Source organism: Lactuca virosa, chromosome 5, assembly GCF_052849685.1.
Source record: "Lactuca virosa cultivar CGN04683 chromosome 5, Lactuca_virosa_CGN04683_v6, whole genome shotgun sequence".
Taxonomy (NCBI): Eukaryota; Viridiplantae; Streptophyta; class Magnoliopsida; order Asterales; family Asteraceae; genus Lactuca; species Lactuca virosa.
The window spans coordinates 75586879-75594851 of NC_136430.1; the positions used below are offsets into that span (position 1 = coordinate 75586879).

Consider the following 7973-nt stretch of genomic DNA (forward strand, 5'->3'; position numbering starts at 1 on the left):
TGTTCGGTTCTAGTTCTGTAGTTTGTGAACTATGTTTGTCTTATTATGCCAACGTGCATGATTTCGTTAAAGAATATAAATAATCGCCTAAAAATTTCTAGTATGCGACTATTCATTAATTTAATAGGACAATATGATCATATACATTATGTAAAAGAAAAATCGCCAAACTTAACGATGCATTAATTCAAGGTATTCAACTTGCAAACATGGAAACAATAATTATGTTATCTTAATATAAGAAGTTCATGCATGCTTATCATATTTAGTTCTATGTGGTGTTTTACCATCGATGATAAATATTCAATCGAGCATGATCAACATGGTTTCTCAATGCATAGAAGAAATAATTGGAAAATAAAACAACAAAAGTACAAAAATGAGTAATAACCCCGGTAGAGGCTGGTACGATTCAATTCAACATTTTGTTCGTTTGGGTTTGATTGTATCGTAGCTCTATAATTCGGATTAGGTTTATCATTGTATGAACTACATTGCTGATATTGACCCCAAAAAAGAAAAGGTAGGTACAACTAGGCCGTGAACAATCAACCATCGCATCGCACTGTAGGTACAGCTAGGCCGTGAATAGTCAACCATCGCACTGTAAAAATTAGATAGGTTCGATCTATGGTCATTGAAGCCTTCTAAAAAGATCTACTAAATTCATTGAGTTGTTCCAAATAATCAAAACGGCCGATGATTAGTTGAATTCCGTGTTGGTTTTCTGTGAAATACTCGTTTGGCCGAGGGGTTCCAAACACATCGTAAGCTAAACCAGTGCTGACGAATAACCAACCCGCAATGAATAAGGAATGTATAGTAATGCTATGAACCACCCAGTAGCGAATACTAGTAATAATATCAGCAAAAGAACGTTCTCCCGTGCTTCGAGACATTGAGCTCCACATATTCTAAACATAATTTGATACTTTGAAAGAGACATGCATGATGTTTAGTTATGTGAAATTTGAAAATTTGCCATATTCCACTGTTATATTGATTTCAAATCAAATCAAATTTTCAGGCAGGTGGGTATAAGTATTCTCCTCCACACCATTTTTTTTCACCTCAAACATCATATCATTCTCCACAACACAATATTTTATGTAGGAAATAATCACCACATCACTTTAATTTCAATGTCATCAGTGTTTCTTTTTTTTTTTTCTCATTTTTTTATTTTTTCAATAATTATAAAAATAAATAATATAATATTAAAAACTATATCATTTAATAAAATACATAACATTTAAATTGAAAAAATACATTACAAGACCAAAAAAGAAAATACATAATATTTTTCTATAAATACACTACTTGTCATCATCGATTCATCGTTAGCATCATAAATATGATATGTCAAGTCATGTCGAAGTTGCTCGTGTTTATATACGACTTTATGAAAATATTTCGTTGAGCATTGTTGAAACTGTATGTGTCGCTGCTTCGTTGCCATATATTATGCAATATTACGTCCTTCATCTTCCACTGTCATGTTATGCATTATGATACAAGCATACATAATATAACGTAGAATTTCTGTCTCATATGGTCGTGTCACATGTTCTACTATGTGTCACTTCGACTTTAGAACTTCAAATGCACGTTTCACATCTCTATGTGTTGTTTCTTGTCTTCTCTTGAAAAAAATTTCCCTTGGTTCCCCTCGTGTTGAATTGCCTTCACAAATGTGGAATGTGCGAGATATATTTTATTCGTAAGGTAAAACCCAAACTATACGTAAACATATATTTAATAGGTAAAAATATATACTTATTTTGCATAAAGATATATTTAATATGTATAAAAATAAAAGAGACAATACTTGTTTTACAAGACATTCGCTATCCGTACAAACACATTCCTACTCAAACGAAACTTTCTTTGAAATCCTTTAACTGGTATACATAATTATCCGTAAAGTAACCTTAATATAGACGTTCTTTTCCTTCCTTGCGATTTCTATTTAAACTCATGTTTCTTGTTAGTAGAGGAGCTACATCTTCTTGTAGTAGCTCGTTAATTTAATACTCGTGCATTATTGTGATGAACATATTGTCATTATTGGAGGACAAGCAAACGAATCCATAAAAATTTTGTTGGAAGTTTATATAAAAAGATAAAAGTTGTGTGTAAAAATGTATGAGGTTATGTTATATTTATAGTTTATTCTAGACAAAACTTCAAAAATGTTCCTTGTGGTTTTCGAAAATCTGAAGTTTAGTCCTTAATTTACAAAAACCTCACGGATCGTCCATGTGGTTTCAAAACTTTTAACATATGGTCCTTTTCGCTAACTCCGTTAGCTTTTGGCCGTTAAGTAAATGACATTTCTGTCTTTTCACTACCACAAGGACCATTTATGAAGTTTTGCCTTATTTAAAAAAAAATGAAAAAAATAATTATTTAATATTAAAAGTCTCTCTCGAGATCTCTCTCTCTCTCTCTCTCTCTCTCTCTCGATCTCGACATGTTCATTTTCATTGGGATGCCCAAAAATCTTCCCATATTACAGCAAACTCAAGCATGAAGCTTTATGTAACTTCAGATCCTACAACTGCCCATACGCCGGATCTGAATGTTTAGTCACCGGAGACATTCCTTTTCTGGTTACCCATCTCAGAGACGACCGCAAAGTCGACATGCACACAAGCTGTACTTTTAACCACCATTATGTCAAATCCAACCCTCGTGAAGTTCAGAACGCTACATGGATGCTAAAAGTGAGTTCCCTTCACTTTTCCCCTGATTTCTAATTTCTGATTTTAGGGTTTTTTCCTTTTTCTTTATCGGGGTAATGTTTTATGTTTGGCAGGTGTTCCATTGTTTTGGGCAGTACTTTTGTCTTCACTTTGAGGCGTTTCAGCTAGGGATGGCACCTGTTTACATGGCGTTTCTTCGATTTATGGGGGATGAAGCAGATGCAAGGAATTACAACTACAGTTTAGAGGTCGAAGCTAACGGGAGGAAACTGATTTGGGAAGGAACACTGAGGAGTATCAGAGATAGCCATAGGAATGTAAGAGATAGTCATGATGGGTTGATTGTACAGAGAAGAGAGAACGAGGCCGATGATTACTATAGGTTTCAGACATTAGGGGTATAAACCCACTTGATTTGGCGCCTGGGTGGTCATCGTTTCATTCATAAGCGGTTTGTCGATTTTGTATCACAAGTGTGGGTGGTCAGTCGGAGATGATATGGTGGCCCTAAGAGGAACTGTCAACAGGTGAGCAGTACACATCAATGTCGACTACTGCCATGGTATCCTTCATTTTCCAGAATTTGGTTGTAAACTGTGAATCTGAAATTAATCTTTCTTATGGTATCGATTGGAATTACTATCTCGTTATCATCAATCTGAAATTCATTTTGAGAAAAAAATTTGGAACGACATGATACTTTGATACCGTGTGTTTGATCTGAAGTTCTTGTTTGTGTTTAATGGGTTAAATCGAAGAGGCCATGTTGCTGGAACAAATTTCAATATGTTGATTCGATGATGTTTTGAAATATGGTGATGAATTTGCAGGTCAAGGAATAATAAGTTGAGAGAGAGAGAGAGAGAGAGAGAGAGAGAGAGAGAGAGAGAGAGAGAGAGAGAGAGAGAGAGAGAGAGAGAGAGAGAGAGAGAGAGAGAGAGAGAGAGGACCATTATATATTAAAATAATTATTTTTTTAGTTTTCTTTTTATTTAAAATAATAGAAAACCTTCATAAATGGTCCCTGGGTATTGAAATGACGAAAATGCCCCTTACTTAACGGTAGAAAGCTGACGGGGGTTAGGCGGAAGAACTAAACATTAAAAGTTTTGAAACCACAAGGACGATCCGTGAGGTTTTTGTAAATTAAGGACCAAACTTCAGATTTTGTGAAACCACAGGGACCATTTTTGAAGTTTTGTCTTTATTCGATTTAACGTTTGAAACGGTCAACTTTTGAATTCTTTCACATTGAGGCACGTCGAATCGTCTACGAGTAGGAACTTGGCGTCAAACCAACGTCTTGATCGCCATAGCGAAGAGTAAGGTTTTGTAATCTAAAGTTGATCACATTTTCCGAAAAAAATCATAACTAAATCTTCATGATAGTTGCGAAACTTGATGTTAATATGAATAATATCAATATAAACGTCAAGCGGTGAACGGCATTGAACACAGAATATTACATATATACGAACATCATGAATAATATCACTATAAACGTCAAGCGGTAAAGGACATTGAACACAGAATATTACATATATACGTGTTTATCTTGTGTGCACAGTGCACGTGTGTTCAACCTTATTGCTCGATATTTAATCACACAAATAATACAATTTGTTGGCATATATTCTTAAGTCAACATATTGTACCATACATTGACGATAGTCTTGTCATGTGAAAATTCCATATTCTATTATGATAAAATAATTTAAATATTTAAATATCTTGATGATTCCAAAAAGTTTCAAAATTTTAATCATTATTGAATTTCCAAAATACCTCCAACTAGTTTTCCCAAAAACAAAAAATATTTAATGTTTTTGCTGGTGCTACTAATGTTGTCATATTTTATGATTGATGTCTAAAAATTCGACTTACAAATACCATTCAATGGCAGAATGGTAATTCCACATATAGAGACTACCCAAATACTAAAAGTTGATTCTATTTCACATCAAAATTTAATTAGGATGTCTATATTGTAAAATAATGTGTCTTTTTAACCAACCCCATATATATATATATATATATATATATATATATATATATATATATATATATATATAATCAAGTAAGAAACAAAAATTTCGTGAGAAAAGGTAAAAAATGAACCAAAATTTGTATATTTTTGACGAAATAAGTAAATGAATCATTAGATGATATAAAATAACACGGGTATGAAGGAAAAAAATGACTTGAAAAAACACATTGATGGTACATTTTTTAGTGACTCAAGCGATGATTATTTTGAATAATCCCAAAAAAATTGATTTTCGAACCATTTTGTCGAGAAGTTTTTGTGAATCATCTTATGTTTGTATCGTCTAATGATTAATGTCATTGGTTCGTCAAAAAACACACGTTTGATTTATTTTAACGGTTTCTAATGTAATTTTTGTTTCTCACTTGATCCAAAGCCTATATATATATATATATATATATATATATATATATATATATATATATATATATATATATATATATATATATATATATATATATATAAGGCCACCCCTCACAACATCCAAACTCCAATAGTAAACCTATTAATTAGACCTTCAAAGAACATACATATCTTCACGTGATCAAATGTTGTTAAAATAAAGAAACACTAAATATGACAGAATGAGCGATTAATTAACTTTTAAATACGGATGTTCTCACTTTGATTTATATTTAGTTAAGTATAATAGTTAGAGGGTGTTTTAGATTACTTTTGAGCATCAAATGTCCTTTTTGTAGAATGACTTTTTGTAAAATGATTTTTTTGCAAAAGAAGGTCTTTAAAATGTGTTTGGATTGACAAAATGACTTTTGATTTAACTTTTATAGGTAAAACAACAAAAAGTCACAAAAAAGTCATGATTTTATGACTTTTAGAAGCTTCTTATTTTCTTCTTGCCAAAAGTCATTTCCAAAAGATCTTTTGAACTATCCAAACATATTTTGACTTTTTTTTTTAAATTTTTAGAAAAATTAAAAGTCAAAAGTTATTTTAAAACCAACCCCAAACACTCTCTTAGTATATAAAACAACTTTGCCTATACGAAAGTTCTATGTCCATGATTCTTCCAACTTATACTCATAATCATATCCTTTAACATTCTATTTATCCTAACACCTTTGTTAAAACCCATATATTATCTTGATTTGTAACTTTACAACATTTTTTTATTGCCTTCTCGTTAATGCTTATAAAGATCACGACCTTGTCTCTTAGCACCTATAGAACAATGGCTTATAAATAAACTAAAACATATTTTACGTAACACATAATCTCACACTAATAGTTATTTATGCTTAATTATTGTCTACATAAATTTGTGACAAAATTATGTTTCTCGTCCCCTATGTCTATTTATGCTTAATATATAAGGGTGAAGGGAGTTCATCCATCTCACCCATCCCAACGCACATGTCATGTACATCAAGATATTCTTTTTCTTTCACTTCTAACCCTCCCACACCTAAACACTTTAAAAGGGAAAATAACTTAAATGGCAACCTAGTTTTCACTATATACACACTTAGTCTTTATTGTTTTTTTTTTTGTGTAAAATAACCTCTTTAACTTGTTGTTTTTGTACACATTTAGTTCATTTATGTTCTCAGTTTGTACATATTTAGTCCCAAATGTTTTTTGTTGCAAAATAAGTCTTTGTTGTTTTTGTAAACATTCGTTCCATATGACCGGTTTTTCTTTAGGTTTTGCTCAAATGTCATCCTACGTGAGACAATCATCAATAAAGTGTTCTCATACGTGGCTTGTTCCTCACTTATATCAATAACATAATTCATGTATATGTCAAATAATGTTGGTACCCTAGTTTTCTCCAAGAATAAGATGTCTTCGGTTCCAGTTTCATCTATCTACATAGCAGACAATGTGATTCTTTATGATTACTTTCTCTCAACTCGAATTTGCATTTCCAAATCAAAATAACACCATAAAAAAATTAGTGTCTTCCCTAATTCTTTGGTATGTTGATTTTGACCATTTTTCAGAAAATATGTTTTTTTATTTATTTCAAGCTGACCTTGAATTTTGAAGATAAGCTTGCAGCTGTTAAATATGAAGTTTCATGTCTCAACCACCTTGAATCACAAAATACTAAAACCTTTAGAATGTTTAGGGTTTTGTCACGAGGACTAAGGATAGGCGCCATAAACTTTTATTAATTTATCAATCACTAATAAATTAACAAACTAGATCCCCGATAAACTCTCATGTCAATAATTACTTAAATTTGTCATTACGTGTAATCCAAAAGGGCTCTATTATTAATAGTAATATTATCAATTGTTATGAACGTGAACATTATTTCTAACAATTAAAATTATTATGGATAATGTATTCTCTTCACCTGATGTAATGTATTGGGTATTGATATTGAAGGAAGTTTGCATTGGCATTAAATATAGTTGGTATTATACTATAATAGTTACTAATATTAAAAGTACAATGCTATTACCAAAATAAAGACAAGAAACGCATGATTCCACTTCCCATATAAGCCACGTATTAGAACGACTTATTAATGATTGGTCCACATAGTGAAACACCCTTGTTCATGTATTTTCCATTTATACCCTTAAGTGTGAAATTTATTTGTAAAATTGGTCCCTTTGTCATTTAAATGAAATCGCGTGTTGTGCCTAGTACGCGGGGCGTACTCCAGCTTATGCCGGACGTACGTGGCTGAGGGTCAAACCTTAATTTTTAGGGTTTGAGATCTATTTAAGCTTACTCCAGACGTCCCTTTTAACCTGGATCTGAAGTTTGGTGTCTTGGCTTAACGAAATAAGAGCATAATGGAAAAGTTAGGGTTTAGCTCTGGTATGTTGGGTGTACCTAGAGGTACGCTATGCGTACCAGGGATCAGCCTTGTGTTTTGGAAGGGAACCCTAAGTACGCAGGGCGTACTCAGCACAAAAGGAATATTTGATTTTTTGACCTTGACTTTGACCAGGATTTTGACCAAGTTTGACTTAGGGACATTTTGGGTATTTTGATCAGTAGTTTGAAACTAGGCCACTACTGGTGGTATATGTGACCTGTAGAGTTGGCATTTGGAAAAACTTTCTTTTCTGCTATCATTCAGACAGTGACGTAAGTTTCTCCTCACTGTACTCGTGGGTCGAAGGCACCAATGTCGGTCCACTAGGTTATGTACCCTGGTATATAAGATGATGTTATGTTGATTATATGTTATATTAGTAGATCTGTATGATTACCTATACATTCTAGTTATATATTTATCG

At 32.4% G+C, this 7973-nt stretch overlaps 1 pseudogene; it reads left to right on the top strand.

Moving 5' to 3' along the window:
* Nucleotides 1-379: 379 nt before the first annotated feature.
* LOC145111399 (E3 ubiquitin-protein ligase SINAT3 pseudogene) lies at nucleotides 380-3109 on the top strand (annotated as a pseudogene).
* The last annotated feature ends 4864 nt before the right edge of the window (nucleotides 3110-7973 follow it).